This window comes from Ciconia boyciana, chromosome 3 (assembly GCF_034638445.1).
Source record: "Ciconia boyciana chromosome 3, ASM3463844v1, whole genome shotgun sequence".
In the NCBI taxonomy this organism is placed as follows: domain Eukaryota; kingdom Metazoa; phylum Chordata; class Aves; order Ciconiiformes; family Ciconiidae; genus Ciconia; species Ciconia boyciana.
The window spans coordinates 86,798,834-86,815,746 of NC_132936.1; the positions used below are offsets into that span (position 1 = coordinate 86,798,834).

The 16,913-nt window shown below is 38.0% G+C and overlaps 1 protein-coding gene across 1 annotated transcript in view; it reads left to right on the top strand.

Annotated features, from left to right (window-relative positions):
• Window positions 1–16,913, top strand: part of CHRM3 (cholinergic receptor muscarinic 3) — a 282,904-nt gene that overhangs the window by 133,682 nt on the left and 132,309 nt on the right. The gene's annotated exons all lie outside the window — the stretch shown is intronic.

Sequence of the window (16,913 nt, forward strand, 5' to 3'; positions counted from 1 at the left end):
GAAAAAAAAAAAGAAAAAAAAAAACTGACCCAAAAACCAAACTCACAACAGCAACAAGAAAACCTACTCAAAATTCTATTTAAAAAAAAAAAAAAATCTGTCATCAAGTAAAGCGCTCTGTATTTTAGACTGCCATAACTCTTGAGCCTGGCTAGTAATAGTATCCTTTCATCTCATCTTGTAAGAGCTGGAATAAGATTTGATAAATACATAGAGGTAGCCTTTAAACTTCCAGGGTTTAATGATAATCTCAGGGATGCTTGGAACAGGAAAGATTCCAAAGAAATTATCATCTTTTATAGGAAAATACTTTGTAAATCATCCGGTATGCTACTTTTTATTAGATTAAGTATATAATCAGAAAACTTTTTCAGATCCAAAACTTTGAAGTCACAATTCAAAGGGAAAGTTATCTGATTTATTTAGAGATGAGGTGTAAAATATTAATGGGAATGCTGGTTCAAGGAGAGTGCATGGGTTATGGACCATCTCTTCCTTTGAGCTCCATGTATATTTCTGGGAACTTGTAACAAGACAAATTACCCAAGGCAAAGTGTGCTCAGGCCGCTTCTTTTTTTTTTAACTGCCTGTCTCAGTTTCTCCATTCATCTCTACTAGCTTTTGAGGCAATGACCTTCCTTCGGTCCGCATCTGCTCGAGCTCATACACAGCAGATACTGTGTAAGAGTAGCTAACAGAGGATGCTTCTGCTCTAGTGATGCTCCCAGGACAGATAATGCACTGTGCCTAGCTTCTCTGTGATTACTGTCTCTCACTTGATGATGTTCAGGGCAGTTACAGAGACAAGAGAAGCAGAACAGAGATTACAGCTAGAAGAGTGTTAAAATCCAGTATTCCACAAATGAGACTACAGAACAGTCTCCTGTAGACATTTAGTTTGATTTAATTTGTCCAGGTTTGAAACACTTGGCAAAAAAATAGAAAATGTACCAATTTCCACACAGAGTAGAGAATAATTTGCTCATTACTCTCTGGGATATTTGCTTACTGTAGTAGATGTTCCTGTCAGCAACATGAATGAATGAAGTTTACATATAGTTAATGAATGTAAAGTAATTTTACGCAAACTGCTTATTTTGGGTCTATGAACTGTAGAATTCAGAAGCAGTTCCCTAGAAATACATACTTTTATTAGGTTTCAACAAATTTTATAAAGTACGTGAAAAAAGCTGAAAAGAGTATAGTTTAAGAAGTGTCTTTTTAAGTATATCTACACATTTATAGGTATTATTTTTAATAGTTGAACAAAAACTTGTCTTGAATTTTTAAAATACGTTGTTAATCTGTCCATTTCACTATTCATTTATTACTTGCTTGTAAACCACGTAAGGGATCTTGTGAACAGTACAGATACGTATCCCCAGGCACAAGTGAAAGAAAAAACAACCCTGTTAATTTTGTAAAATAAAACACAAGACTAATGCAAAGAAAAAATAAATTACTCCCATCACATTTACCATCCCAGCTACTCATAATGTCCCAGAATTTAGCTACATGTGTCTTGCTGTGGTAATAAGCAAGTTATGTTTGTTATTGCAAAAATATGTAACTAATTGGCAAGATTAAAAAATAAATAGACATCTGTATTTTCCTTGCTAAAATATGTTTAGGTTTTGTTAGCAAACATCCTGTCCATCATTAATTACCCGTTAATGTTCATCTCTTACTTCAAACACTCTTGTAAATCATTTGATCAGGATACAACTCTGCAGGGATTGCCAGCTATTCCGTCACGTCAGATGGTTCCTCCACCTTTTTTGCCTTCTTGGATGGCAATCACAGGATGGAAATGGCAAGTTCTTGCAAGATATTTTCTAACATCTGGTTCTTGATGGGCTCCTCAGGCAGCTGGGCTAGGCACGCTGGAAGATCTTCTGAGCTAGTCTCATAATGAAGTGGCTTCCTGGCTTCTTAAATGCAGTGTCCCCTCCAAGTGCCCTTTGGATGTGAAATGATCTGCATGTTCTGTCTTGCCACGGAGTCCAAAGATGCAGATTATTATACAGCCAGAAACTGCAAACGTATGGTGTGAAGTGAATGTGCTGCATAACCATAAGATGTGGACAGTTGGGTAGTCTGTTGTGATGGCTGCTGTGTTTCACATCAGCATGTGAAAAGCCAAAACTCCTAAGTTGTAGCAAATAATTTCACAAATTTTTGGAGTAACAAGGCTCAAAGTAGAGGCAAAGGGAAAGAAAGTTTAGATATTTTGATTTTAAATTGGAAACAAGAATTTGCTTTATGTGCCTTCTGTACGTATGCTAATTTTTCTCTTTTTGGTAGGTATTCTTAGGCTGTAGTTCTGTATTACAGATAACCAGGGGCTCTTTATAGCCTAGTGGGATTTCAGGCACCCCAAAGGAGAATGGTTACCTATAAGTACAACTCAGCTGCAATTTTTTCATTTTTTTCACGGAGTTTCAACTTCAAGTAAATGTGATGCTCAATATTCAAGATTGCAAAACATGTACCAGCCTAGTATGTTAACAATGGTAACAGGAAACCTAAAAATAGAGAGCATATCGTTTTGTCAATTAAATTAAATTCTTGTTATCTAACCACACAAGTGGACTTGACAGTTATTTGTAAAATACCTGCTTTCTGGTTTTTGTCATTGATTATTGTCTTAGATAATCAAGATTGTTGTCTTGATAACTACTTGCCAGAAAAAAAAAGACAAACAAAAGATAAAACTTGAGGAAGTCTAGATATCACATTAAAAAAAAAAAGTTGAAAAAATATGGGGATAAAACCAAAACCACATCTCACTTGAACAACTATTTTCCAAAATCATTTTGATTTTTTACAAAATGCTTTTGATTTTTCCAAAGTGCAACAGTTTTCTGCATAAATTGATACCTGATTATAAATAAAACTCTGAAAGCTCAAAAAATCATTTCAATTTGAGTAAGCATATAAAACTGGAATACTTTTAATTTCTGCTTGGGCTCTATTTGGAGAAATAATCTGGATCGAAAAGACTGCATCTGGCTGGTTTATTTGAATTCCTTTGGCAATAAAAAGAACTTTAAGTAATCTTCAAAATGTCAACATTAACAGTACATTGATGTAAGAATACCTTCTTGCAAAGAGGAACTTGGTTTTTATTGGTGCGAGTAAAAAAGATGAAATCAGAGAAGTTACAGATAATGCATTAGGAGGAATTAGACCATTTTCTAATTGTCCTTTTTCCTTTCCTTGCTATAATGTTAGTAGTTGAAGACATATCAACCTGAGGTAGGAATTTGATATTTTTCTCATTTCTGAACAAGTAAAATAACTTTTATGTAATAGCGAGTAATTTTTTTCATGATTAAAATTCTTACAAGATTTCAGTTAGGCTTTTCTCTGGTCAGGTGGAAAAACCACACTCCTCAGCATCAGTTGAGGTATTACAATGTAGAGTTTAAATTTCTTTCTTTTTTTTTTTTTTTCTTTATTACTTATCTGTATCTGTATTGTACTCTTGATGTTATATATTTCCTAAAAGGTTTTTTTGACCTTTTTATCTTTTGACTTAAATTCTTACAGATACAGAATTCCCAAGTAGCTGATCTTCTGATCCTGTGGCTGGAAAATTAAAGTTAGTAGATACAATTAATCTGGACATAAGAAACTTTAGTGGTTCCCTGGCAGAAGAAAAACTTAATTTCCTTTTAGTGAACGAGCTACAGCTCAACATATTTTCCTGATATGATTTGCCATGTAATGTTCTGGAATGAGCCACTGTGGAGCATGTAGCAATCTTGCCATCTTACCAATGCTTGTAGGACAATTCAGCAAACTAATTTCTTAAACCAAGAGACAGAGGTAGATTGGAGAGTGTATAGGTCATGCACTATAAGTTTGGGGAAAAATGTTCCTATATTTAAGAAAGGCAAGGAAAGGGAAATAAAGTGTAGCTGGAAATGTGTCTGTGAGGCTTTGTTTTGGAGCACCTGTGTGGTTCCTCTGTTACTCTGGCACTAATCCTGGCATGACACTTGCTGGTCTATGTGAGGAGCCCAGGGGAACTGCTGTGCTGTACAAACTGGTTGGCACCAAGGCTTGCAGGGTGCTCGGTGCAGCAGCATTATTTCAGCAAAGCCAACAAATTCCTTCCAACAGTACAATGCAAATTCAGGATCACCCTAACCTCTCTGCTTCTGGCAATATTTGGTTGGTTTTTGGTTGAGTTGGGTTTTTTTTCTTTCCCTAAAAGCTTTAGCATCTAAGAGTGAATAAGTATAAATGCTATGCATAGATTTATTGCAAAATTATATCAACATCATCTTTTAAGAAACAGTGATCTTGGCTCTTCGTCTTGAGCGAGGTGCATTCAAAAGTGGAGGAGTGACTTCTTTCCTCATACCTCTTCCTTCTGAGTGGAGCTTTGGGTTGAGTAGCATAGTTGCGTTGGAGCAGCTTTAATTAATAATTGGGATTACTGGCAGGCAAGGATTCAGGCAATAACCTATCACTCCAGAGCAACAGAATATGTTGATAGTGAGCTATTTTTCTAATAACCTAATGTGAGTTTAAGGGTTTTTTAATAATCTCAGGCTTGTGAGAAGAAACTAGGCTAAAACCCAGCAAATCTGCCCTATCATTTAGTAAGTACTGTTGCACTATTAGAAGGACCAGAAACAAGCTATGAAAGATACTTTTTCAGAGTGGAGTTTCCCCTTTTCCCCCAAACAAGGTATATGCTTCTTCATTAAAGTATACAGTCTTAGAGAAAAGGTCGTGTCTAAAGTAAATAGCCATGGATTGGTTGCACATGGATTTACTGGAGAGAGTATCGTGAGTTTATCAAGTCATTTGAATACTAGACAATTGTGAAAAGATAGGCTTCTTTTAAGTAAAAGCAATTGTCAAAGTCATGTCCATTATAAATTTCTATTCTCTGCACCAGAGCAAATCTCTGTCTCAGGTAACATTGCTTTGAAATGCATCTCATTTAAATTTGCAAGTAAACAACCAACAGCCACTCTCTCTGCCTGAAATAAGATGATGATTCCACCTGGTTGAAGGCTTACCTCACCTGGGAGCTTGCATTGCTGGACCCTTACTCTTACCTGTCATGCGTTCCCTTACTCTGCTTTCTTCTCCTTCAGAGCCCAGAGTGGTATGCTTTTAAGTAGGTGACATTTTTACATCGAATGCATATATAACAGTGTTTGAGGCATCAACACACTTGTCATAATTTCACACCGCTTTTTGAATTTACAGGCTCATTAAAATGTTCCCAGTTGTTCCTTTTGTTTGCTGGACTGAGAAAGAGCTATTCTTACACTGTGTAACCATACAAATAGCAGGGCCTTGAAAAGTTCACTTGCTTGAAGTTACATGGTAGGCAAAAAAGTTTTGTAGATGGAATTTATTTATCTGCTGCAAGGTAGAAAGGCTGTCCTTGAAAATGACTAGCTATTAAAGTATAACCATCCTGTTGTTTGAACTGATATTCCCATTAAATTAGCTCCCCATAAGAAAACTGTACTACCCAAAGGAATAGATGACATCAGAAGCAGTTTCATCAGTGCTTTGCCAAGCTTTCTTCCCGAATGGGACCAATATCAAGCAGTTAGGAATGCTTGCTTCTCTTTTTACATTGTTTTTGCTTTGTGGGGGTTGACGCTGGATTTCTTTTGTTGACTTAATGTAGAACAAGATTATGGCCTGAATCCTAAACTGGAAAAAAACCACAAACAGACAATTTTTTTTTAAAGAGATGAATAACTATAGGAATATGATAACATTCAGAGTTGAAGCAGCTAGTGTTCCTGGCTGTAAGCAATATATTTACTTGGCTGGCAGCGCTCTTTAAAAAAACAGGAGGTCATGAAGTACTGCCTTAATGCCTGTTGGAGCTGAGCTATGCTGTACCAAGGTGTACAGAGGAGGGGAAGATGTCTGCAGGACCACCAGGACTCCTATGCTGAAAGAAAGGTGGTATCAGTGGTGCTGAACGGGTGGTATTGTAGCTTTGTGCTCTCAGAATAATCTGGTCAATGCAGACAGTCTCTTTCCCGTGGACAAGGATGGTTAAGGGACGCATTATCTTTTGAACAAGGAGGGAATTTGGAGCAGATGTGCAGAGTAACACCTTGCTCTTCACTCTGCTTCAGGGTTCGGTTCAACAACATGCTGTCTTTGGTAGAGTTCACGGCAAAGCCAAAGTTTAGCTATGAGTCATGAAACCAACTGATTTCTCCATTGACATATGTTTACAAAGGTTGGGCGTGTTATAATAGAAAACCATAAAATATTAAGTATTCCTGTATGTGACGTCAAACTTGTTTTCTCATTATACATTCTGAATGCTTAGATTTCTGTTCAGAAATGTTGCTAACTAAACAATAGCCAAGCAAATCAGGTAGAAATCTAGGAATTACTGAGGGAGCTGTGTCGCTTTGGCAAACTTGATATAAGCTTTAGAAGTTTAGTTTAGCAATCAATGGATTTCAGACCATTTTCAGATGGCTGTGAAGAAGGTGGTATTTGCTGGCTTGGAAAATCTTCAGATCTTGACTGTATCATTGCTTTATAAGAAGGAAAAGGTCAGATTTTTGTTCAGACTCTTGACTTAGTTTTGGGTGGAATCCAGTTTGCCTGAAGTTATCTGTCTAGATGTTGGATGTTTAATCTAAATTAGCCATTGGCCTTTTTCCTGTGATCATGGAGAGAGGCTGCTGCAAGGGATGATTCACGTCAGACTAAAATAAGTAGTTAAGTTATGTGGTATCAACAGCTCTCTTCAGGGCATTTCCTATGTCTCTGGGAAATTGAGCCATAGGGATATTGCTGAAGGAAAAGATGCAGTGTTTTTTAGAATTGATGCAGTTATTTTCGTAACACTGGAGTGGTATTATTCCTCCTGAAGTCAGTTAATTCAGAAGTTACCCATATTGGCCCATTTTCTGTGAGAAAAAAAACAACACAATAAGTTCTACTGGGTATTCTGCATTGGCATTTCATTATATTAATGCAAGACTGCTATCTGAGCTCAGCCTTGGGGGTTTTAACTCCAGATTTGACATTATTCCTCTTACTGCATTTAGAAAAATAGCTGAGCTTTCTGTCTCACTTTCTGTAATGTCAGCAAGATACATAATTTCTGTAATTTCATTGTTAGCTTGTAATAAATCAGGACCTTACTTGACTCATGAACCCCATGAAGACGATCACAGAATTTTTGTCTGTAAAGTCTTTATTAAGTAATTTCAAATCTTATCCCAGTGAGAGCCCTTGGTTGGGCTGATTGTATGCTAATGTTGTGTTGTCTTCCAGAAGCAGCAACTGTTATAAGGCAATGTTGCTAAAGATCTTAATTGTCTCAATACATCTTGGTGTGCTTTAATGCCTCTAAATTAATTATGCAATTTAATACTGTTACTAAGTCTTGAATTGCATTACTTCAGCAGAAACATAAAGCTAATGTGATTGTGTGCCATAGGAATGGAAGCACCTGTGTTTTTAAGGATTAGCCCCCAACATTGCAATTATTCAGTAAATGTCTAGTTAGAAGGTTCACAAAACATTTTGCTCATATGCTCCTGGGGGCCACTGAAGACCTCACATGTAATTTATGACTTACAATAAAAGGTCAAAAGCCACCATTACAAGATGTCTCAGAAAGAGAGTATAAGAAATGAATGCCATTGCCAATAGCTTAAGTGCCTGTAGAAGCAGAAAGTATGTTAAATAAAACATATTTGTAGGGAATACACTGTACCCCATGTTCCAGGGAAAGACAATGATAAACAAAATCAAAACCAACAGTCCCTGCCGATCTAACCTGGGGACTTTTCTTCTTACCTTCAGATTTGGTTATTGGCTTAAAGAATTTCTTTTTTTTTTTTTTTCTTAACAGAACCTAGCTAGGTACTTGAAAATTTTATTGCTGGCAGCATTGGTTCACATCACTTTGAGATTGGTCTGGTATGGTTAACCTCTCCTTGAAGAGGAAAATGGACTTTCAGTATACTTTCACCTCTGCCTGTAAAGGGAAAAAAAACAGATATGAATCCTCTCTCCAGTTTCTGAGGTATCTTATTTTTCTTAAATATTTAAAAATCTAAGTCACCTCCACTCATCTATCAGAAAAACCCATCATTTTCTTTGCTTCCCAAAGCATCACTGTGAAAACTGTATACACAGGAAAAACAGAATCATTATGCTTTAGGGCACATCACTTCTACTGTGAATGTATAGAAACAATACTACCGCTCTTTGCTTTAAATTGAAATAGAGAAGGAAATTTGTATAGGCAAAAAACATGGTTATTCTAGCTAGAAAATGCGACTGGGGTTGCTATCAGTTCTCAAGGGAAACGTCTACTTTTACATTTTGTCTAGATGACAGCACTTCCATTACTGTAATGACCTGTAAAATCAGAGAATAGCAAAGCAGCACTGCAACGCAGAAGTGATTATAGTGTATCAGCCAGAAGCGCCTGTTCTTATGATATTGCCTGTGGAAGTCAAAGCCTCCATACAGTGCACAGAGCTTCTGGCCCGCACTGATTCTCTGTCCTGGTAGGGTATAGGTCATTCTGTTCCTTTCATAGATACATCTCATTAGAGCTTAATCTCATATATCACCAACTGAGTTTATATACTTCCGGAGTTATTTACAGTATTTTCTCATATTAACTCATCTGAGTAAACGTATATCAACAGCAAATGTTGATTACTGCTGCTCTCAGTGGTAATCAGTTGCAAGCTTTTTCCAATACTCAGAATTAAATAAATCCTGTGCAAAGCCAAACCTGTATTATCTGAGCAGAGGAGTTAAACGGTGATAGGAAAGCCATTGGCTTATTTCCCCTGGGCTGTCTGTCTAGTTTTAGTACAGTATTGGCGTTGGGATGACATAGTATACTTTGTAATTTGGGGAATCTGATTTGTTGATTAAATTGTGAATTTAATGACAGAATGTGGCATGACACAAGGGTTTCATGTCAGGATTGTTATCTTCCCACATATCATTCCTTTCTTTTTTTCCTTCCTCGTCCCTTCTCCCCACCAGCCACAAGCTGTTTAGTTTTTTAGTTTGTGTAAACATTCAAACAAAATTCAAGATTTTGATAGGGAAAGAAATGGCTGAGCTGCTTTTTCCAATACTGAAGTTCTGTATACTAATTCAATACAAAATTAATAACAGATCTTTAACTTCAGCTGCACAGAAAGCCACACTGCAAGCGATCTACAGAGGTTAACAGATTTTCAGACGAGCGAAGGCAAGTTACAGTCCCAAAGCTTATTTATGGTGTTCTCCCATAGCGGGTCAGGAATACGTCCCTGCACTGAGCGCTTCTCTCAGCTTTTGCTCCTCAGCCCTGATGCCTGCGTGGCTGTTCACAATAACACAGAAAACAGCGAGCAATAAGCTGCATTCTTAGCAATGAGACATTTTAGTTAAAAGTCAAAATCAGCAGCTTTTCCTACACTGGTTTGTGTTACGTTAGATGTTGCTGGAGTCTGTAAATGATACATAACTCTACATATTCAGTCCCGGGGCTTAAGTACAGTTAGGCTTTCATACAAAGAAGTGCAGGTCCCCCTGTCACGCACTGAAATGGGCAACCTGTCCCTTTGAACGCTGGCATCAAAGAGAGCAGCGGCCGCCAGACCGTGCCAGACTGCCTTTGCTGGGCAGCAGCAGCACCCCGGGCGCCTGGGAACGGCCACAGCCGCAGGAGATGGTGCCGACGCCTGTGTTGCAGGGTCCCGGGGTCCTGCCCCCAGGCCCGGGAAGACCCTGCCGCATAAGGACCTGAAATTCAGGCTGGAGCTGGGCTGGTGCCCACAGGCCGGGCTGTCAGCCCGCGGGGCCACTGTGGGGGCTGGCAGGTTTAGTGCTGGTGGCTTTATGGGCGAGGTGGCCCTGGCCTCCGGTCACGCATTCACCCTGTGGCGGTTTTACAACGATCGGTTCCTTTCTGAGCTGTAAGGATTTAAAATTACTCTTTAATTTAAAAGAATAACAAAAAGTGATTTCTTCTCTTCAGCTCTGCAAATAGATTTAGTGAAACTTCTTGGATAAAGAGGTTTAATTCCAGCAGATGCAATTACAGCTGTTGTGTCTGTAACTCTTGGGTGTGGAAGGAGTTGAACATTTAATGTTTCACCACCTTTCTTCTTTGCCCAGAGACATAGTTTTATACGTTTGAATATAAAAGCTGCGTTGCAGCCACTGTTTGGGTTCATTTAGGGGGTTGTTTAAGGTGCATATACATACCGTTAACTTTCTTTTGATGTAGAAGAGTAGGTGAGTGTGGGACATTATTGCACCTCTTGCCAGCAGCTTATCTCTTCTCTGTGCTTATAAAGATCTTCATTAACCCCATAATTTCTCATCAGAAGTTTCATTAAGATAATTGTTGGGTAATTTTGTGTATACTTTATACAAAATGGAGTTTAGAAAGAAATTGATGATTCCTGAGATTTTCCTCTATCGCCTAGCAGGCATATTTAGGAAAGACCAAATTATGGGACATTTCCTACTTGGGTACCCCAGTGAACAGGCAGCACATTTCCATTAACGGACTTAACATCCCTTTTCAGGAAAGTCCATCTGCTTTCAACTGATAAAGCAGCATATTACTCACAGCGCATTCAACTGCCTTATATGATAATTCAAAATTTTACTTATGCTTTCCCACTCTCTCAGATTTAACACACAAGACACGTATCTTGTGTACATGAGTCACACCCAAATATTTCCTGAAATACTGAAATTTCTAATGTTTTGTGAAAATTTTTAATTTTTTTTTTCTGTGTAAAGAAATCAGTGACACTGAAAACCACAGGAGGGAGAAGCATCTTTCTCAAGTGCAGTGGTAGGTGGAGGAAAGGCTGTCAGTGAGGGGGTCATGAATATCTTAAAACTTTTGAGTGACTATTAATAGTGAAACTCTGCATGGAAGACACAAAGCAGTATGTTTGCTCAGGACATCTTTTTCAGATAAGGTTGTCTTCCATGAGAAGGGATATGTGTTTTTTTCCATGCATATATATATATATATATATATATATATATATAAAATACATATATAGTGGAGCCTAATCTCACTCTAAATGGCTGGATGGATCAGATAGACTAAACAGTGGATGAAAGGGATTTGTAAAAACAGTTATTACAGATACTGATTTATGATCATGAGAAGTGAATACTCAGGATGGGATTCATCAAACCAGATTTACATGTGCTGTGTAATGGATGGAGAACATGAGATAGTCCTAAGGCATACTTCATCTTATCCTAGGGCAAACAACTAAAATACATCAGCTCTGTTGAATCGTCCTTTGATGTGGCAGCTTTTCCTGTGTTGACTGCGCAGAGTCTGTACATCTCAGAGGTAGATGCCCATAACTGTAAAGATATCTAAAGTTAAGTGGGACTGCTTCCTAAATTATTAATGCTGATAACTGTATACCAAGTAGTGAGCTTCCTGGTTTGAATCTAGCACCTTGTTTTCTTAAAAACAGAGGTGCTAGAAGTCAGGCCCGAAGTAAGCACCCGAAGGAATCAAAATCTAAGAGAGATTCTAATGACTTCTCAAATTTTAAAAAGCTTTTGTGATTATATATCAGATACATAGAAACTATAAGTAATAAAGAGCAGTTAAACTGAAGTACTCTCCTAGTAGTTGTTTTTTCCTGACGTTTTCCTTTTTCCTAACTGCTTGTGCTACTGATTATATTCAGACACTGTAGTGCACTTATGAGATGCTTTGTACGTGAACTGAACTGAGTTAAACACTTTTACACTGAGCAGATCTAACTGAATATTTCCAAAATAGCCACTCAACTTTGCCAATAAAATGCTGAAGTCGCTAATCTAGAGTGAAACAAATGTAATATGTCTAGACTGAACAATTTTTGAGGTATGAGACTACCAAATTCAAATCATACCTGCAATGTCTGGATTTTGTTTTACCATACTCCTCAGAACTTCAAAACAAAATGAAGCCTTCTAGTTATTCAGCAGCTGAAACAGATTTGGCGGAGTCAGTGCTATGAATTCACACCTCTTCACTGAGAACATTGTCTAAATTTGGGATGCTAATCATTAATTTTTTCTTGGTTAAACTGGATGAAAGGGGCATAAAATTATTGTTTTCAGTTGTCCTCAAAAAATGAAAGTTGAGCAAGTTGAATGAACTGTTGTGCGACATTAAGTTTGTCCTTTTATTTTGGCCTTACGGAATTTCTGCTACAACCTCAGAAGATGATTCAGTTCAGTGGGGACTTAGTTGACATTTGCACAAACATAGGAAGAATTTGTCTTTATAGCTAGTGTTTAGAACAGACACAGGACATCAATTTATCTTTCAAGTCCAAGTTGTAGAATGAGCCTGTGCCGCCTCCTTCCATCTAATTTATAGGATATTCTAGAACTGTTCTTCCTTAATGTAGCCTTTTGAAGCAGTTCAACGTGAAATACAATATTAACATGTTTATTGGGCTAGGGTTAGAGAGAAGATGATCCCGTCATTTTGGATTTCGCGTGAAGGGAGCACTGGTAGCCAGTGACTGCAATGAGATCTCTGAGCACATCAAGCGATTCATCATTTTACAGACTACTTCTGTAATAAACATGGAGCTAATATTAATCTTGTGCTTCTTTTAAAGGCCATTTGACAGGTCTAGTCTCCAAACTTAAAGCAGTGAGTTTGGGCCAAAGACATTGTCAATACAAATTTTTGAATAAATAATGAAAAATTCTGAAAATATCTGCCTAGTGCATTGCCAGAAAACTGAAAACAATTTTGTTTCACTTTTGATCTCTAGAAAAATTTGTTTTATTTTTTAATGCAGTTTTTTGACTCTCCCATATATTCTTCTGAATCCATGACCCATGTTTACTTTATTTATTGATAGTGCTCATTTTTGAGCTATCTAATTAGAAAGCTGTACATTTCTGTAGTACCTCAACTTTTCAAAATTCTTACCTACTTCTGACCTGTGCTGGCTGGGAGTCGAGTTGGCAGCTTGTGCTTGGAAACTGCTTGATTCCTTTTGTCAACAGTACAAGAAAAATCTCTTTTTGTAAACAGACTCTTTCCTTAAGGTAAAAAACAAACTCTAAGAATGTGAAAATAAATAAAAAACAACAACAGCAACAAACCTGTTCCCAGCAAGAAATTCTGTTTTGAACTAGGTGTAGCATGTTTTCCTCTCGTATCAGTGCAGAGGTGCTTTTCAAGTGTATAAACATTGCAGTTGCAATCTCTTACCATCCAGCTTTGATCTTGTCTTGGTCCAGAATGATTCTAATCTCTTTCTAATGAGATCCAGTGAAAGAAGTGCAAGGCAGACACACCTCTGTCAGCTTGCAGACTTTTTTAATACCTGAAGCTCAAGAATCAAAAGATTTTCTGCCCTTTAAATTCCACTGGAAATAGAAGCTGCAGGACTGATACTGTAATATGCCTTTTTTCTGATTTTGTAAAGTCATCAGGATTATATCCATAAAAGTATTACAGTGCCTTTTATCTGTGTAGGTACATCTATAGGCATTTTTGAGGATGATAAATATGATGTGTAGTAGTGTTGATTTATTTTTTAATAGATTATTTAGGCAAGAAAATACAAATATGTAACTAAGTCTCTCCAATTTTGAGACCTTTTTTTTCCTCACAGCAAGACAAAAATTGCCCAAAGTTCATTTAAAAAAAAAACAAAAACAAAAAAACCCCCATGAGATCACCTTTGTCTGATAAACACTCAGGTGAAATACCCACCTTATTATGGGGGTATGAAGTTTTACCAGTCTGTGAAATTTATTTCTGATAGTGAGAAACCTACCTCATGATACACCTCTGTATAAACACAGGAACTCAATTTCTCAGTGCAGAGTCAATGCGTGCAGATTCACCTTATCAAGTAAACAGAGCAGAAATTATGGTATCCAGAGTTTTGCTTTCCACAGAAGTAGTTTCTTATTTAAAGGCCTTTCTGACACTCTAGTCTCAAGTGAGGTTTTATCAAAAATAAATAAAATGCTAAAGGCGGCACACAGGTGCACTTCTTGCTTTAAATAGGGATTCTCATGGATATAGGAGAGGAATCATAGAAGTCATAAAACGTGATCTTCAGTTCTGTACCTGGAACACGAGTGCCAGCCTGTCCAGACAGCGGCATCTTTTAAGGTATTGTAATCACAGATGTATTTGTAATATCACAAATCTCAGTCCCCTCCTCTCCGTAGCATGCCCACGTGCACAGAGCCTAACTGAAGTTCCTTGGTCGTGCTGCCTCCCAAACCATGCTCAAGCTAAAATCCTGCTAGGACCAGTCTCACAGTTTAATAGCACAGATGGAGTGCCAATGCTTACCCCGCAAATTAAATTTTCTAGCATAGACATAGCAATTGACATCGGAGGTGGCTGATGTTGGCTTTAATAGGTCCAGGATTCATGCTGATATCTGGGGTGGGGTTTTGGAAGGTTTGTTGGTTTTGGGGGTTTTTTTGGACAAGTCTCCCAGAAAGAATAAAGAAGGACTAATGAACTGTATCAGCACAGAAGAATGGTTCAAACCATTGTTTCACAGGTGTAAAACACAAATCAAACAGGTTTCCATCTTCCCTGATTTTATCCCGGGTATTTAAGGGGTTAGCAACCACATTTTGTGATGTCCGCTACAGGTCCACCCTCACTATAACCATCTCCCTCCAAATGCTTTGTGTCAAATAACAGCTTTTCTCCTTTTTCTAAAAGAATCAAATTGAACCAAGGTGGAAAGATGTGTGGGGATAAAACTTTGATGTGGTTGCTTTAAATAGACCTTGGTGTTCTGCACGAGCTGAATTGTCAACTGGTTTTGATTGCTTTTCATAAAGAGTAGAGTTTATTAGTTTTGTAGCTGAATATACAAACAGCACAAGCTTATTTGAGGAGTCTTAGTTTATCATAAATTAGGGCAATGAATTCCAAAGCTCTGAGTCACAACCTGCATTGTTAGGGGAGTAAAACTGGATTGTTGATAGTAATGGCATAAAATTAAAATATAGTAGAAAATTACTGGGAAGACGTTTCTGTATTGCGAATAGCTTGAAAAGCTAATTTAATAATGAATTAGTTTATTACTAGCTAAAAACGCAATAACTTGATAAGAGGGAAATTATTAAGCATTATTAAAATTCCAGTTTTAATTGTCAGATACTGTAATTCCTCAACTAAAAGGAGGCTCAACTAACTAAAAAGAGGCTTCAATTGTTTTGCAGTCTTAAAAGTGTAAAAGTGACTTGAAACTGGCTTTGGTCATGCAGCAGATTTTTTAAAATTACTTTTCTGCATTGATCTTGTGAATGAGAAATGCTTTTCATCCTTTATACTTTCTGTATTAAAAAAAATTGAGCAATTAATTTTGTAAGTGTTTTAAGTGTTTTTAAGTGTAATTCTCATTGTTTTCATGGGTGACAGTATGTAAGGGTTCTACCAAGGACCTTAGGGACCTCAGTTAAACAATAATAAGTACATGCTGTGCAAATTGTAGTTTTAATATATGAGTGAATTACTAAGGTGTGGATTCACTGCTGCATCACTGGAGTGAAGTACTGAAACTAGAGCTGCTGTTTTGAAAAGTCTGGAACCATCCTTCCTGAGCCGAAAGATCGAGCTCTCCCACCAAAGGCTCCACGATGTCCTTACAGAGCTTCTGCGTCACTTCACAGAGCGAAAGCCCTTTCCAGGCGGGAGGTGGTTAAATGATGCGCGTGAACTCCCCGGCTGCTCCTTGCCTCTTTCCGAGCGCTTTGCTTTCTTTGCTGGTGACCTTCAGTGCAGACGCGTTTCCTTGTGCTGCACTTCCTGTGCATTGTCTGTCTGGGAGCAGTGGCAGGAACAGAGCTTTTGAGTCGCCGTGTAACGGCTCGGCAGAGAAATACCTAGGAAAAGAAATGCTTTAGGAAGTGAGTTTGGAGTGGTTGTCTCTCATCTAAACGTTGATCTGGGCAGAGACGGTATCAAAGCCTGCTCTTATGAAAGGGCTTGCCACACTGCCGTGTCCAGGCTCCTTCCAGTTAAGAATTGCATGGCACTATTTGTAAGACAAATAATGCATATTCCTTCTTTCCTGGCCGTATTTCACATGGTCTGCTTCCTTTCCACTCATTCTCGCAAATACAGCCTCTCTTGTTTTCATTTGGTGTAAGGGTGTGTTCGGATTCGCCTCCACTCAACGCATCGCGCTTCTTGGCTGTGCAGGGTTAGCGGAGGGAATCGCTGTCTTCCAGGAGAGTGTTTTAGCAGAGGAAGGAGAGACCATCGTGATTAATGGTATATCAGAGCCGTGTTAGAAGTGCTGTGTTGGCGTGCAGCAATGGACATGGGTAGTAGTAGTATATGTGTATTTTCTTCCATTCTGAAAATGAACTGGAATATAGTCTCAGTCTTGTTTGTTAATAATCTCAACCTTGTTGTTGTTGTTTTGGTTTGGTTTGGTTTTTTTTCCCTGAGAAACTGAGCATCCAGCATAGCCAGTGTGTTCTCTCTATGGTCGGTTCCCTCCTTTTTATAACACCTGGGAGTGAAATCCCTTGGCGTGCTGGTAAAGGCTGAGACACTGAGCGAACACATGGAGCATCTATTGATTCAGAATCACTCTTCTGTGTTTAAGTTATTCAAAGGGGTCTTGAAGCCTTAGGCTGCAATGGCATGCAATAAATGGGATAATAATGGCACATGGTTCCACTTGGCACTAATTATATATAATGAAATGGAACATGGTAGTCAGTGGCTAATCCTTCTCCTACACTTCTGATTTCAGGAATTTACTTTTGCAGAGGGAAGTATGTTGTTTAGGTTTTAATTATTGTTATTTTTGCTTCCTCTGTAGCCATGTCAACTTTTAAAAGCAACAGTATATTAAATGCAGCTGAAAATATAATGTACAGAATACATT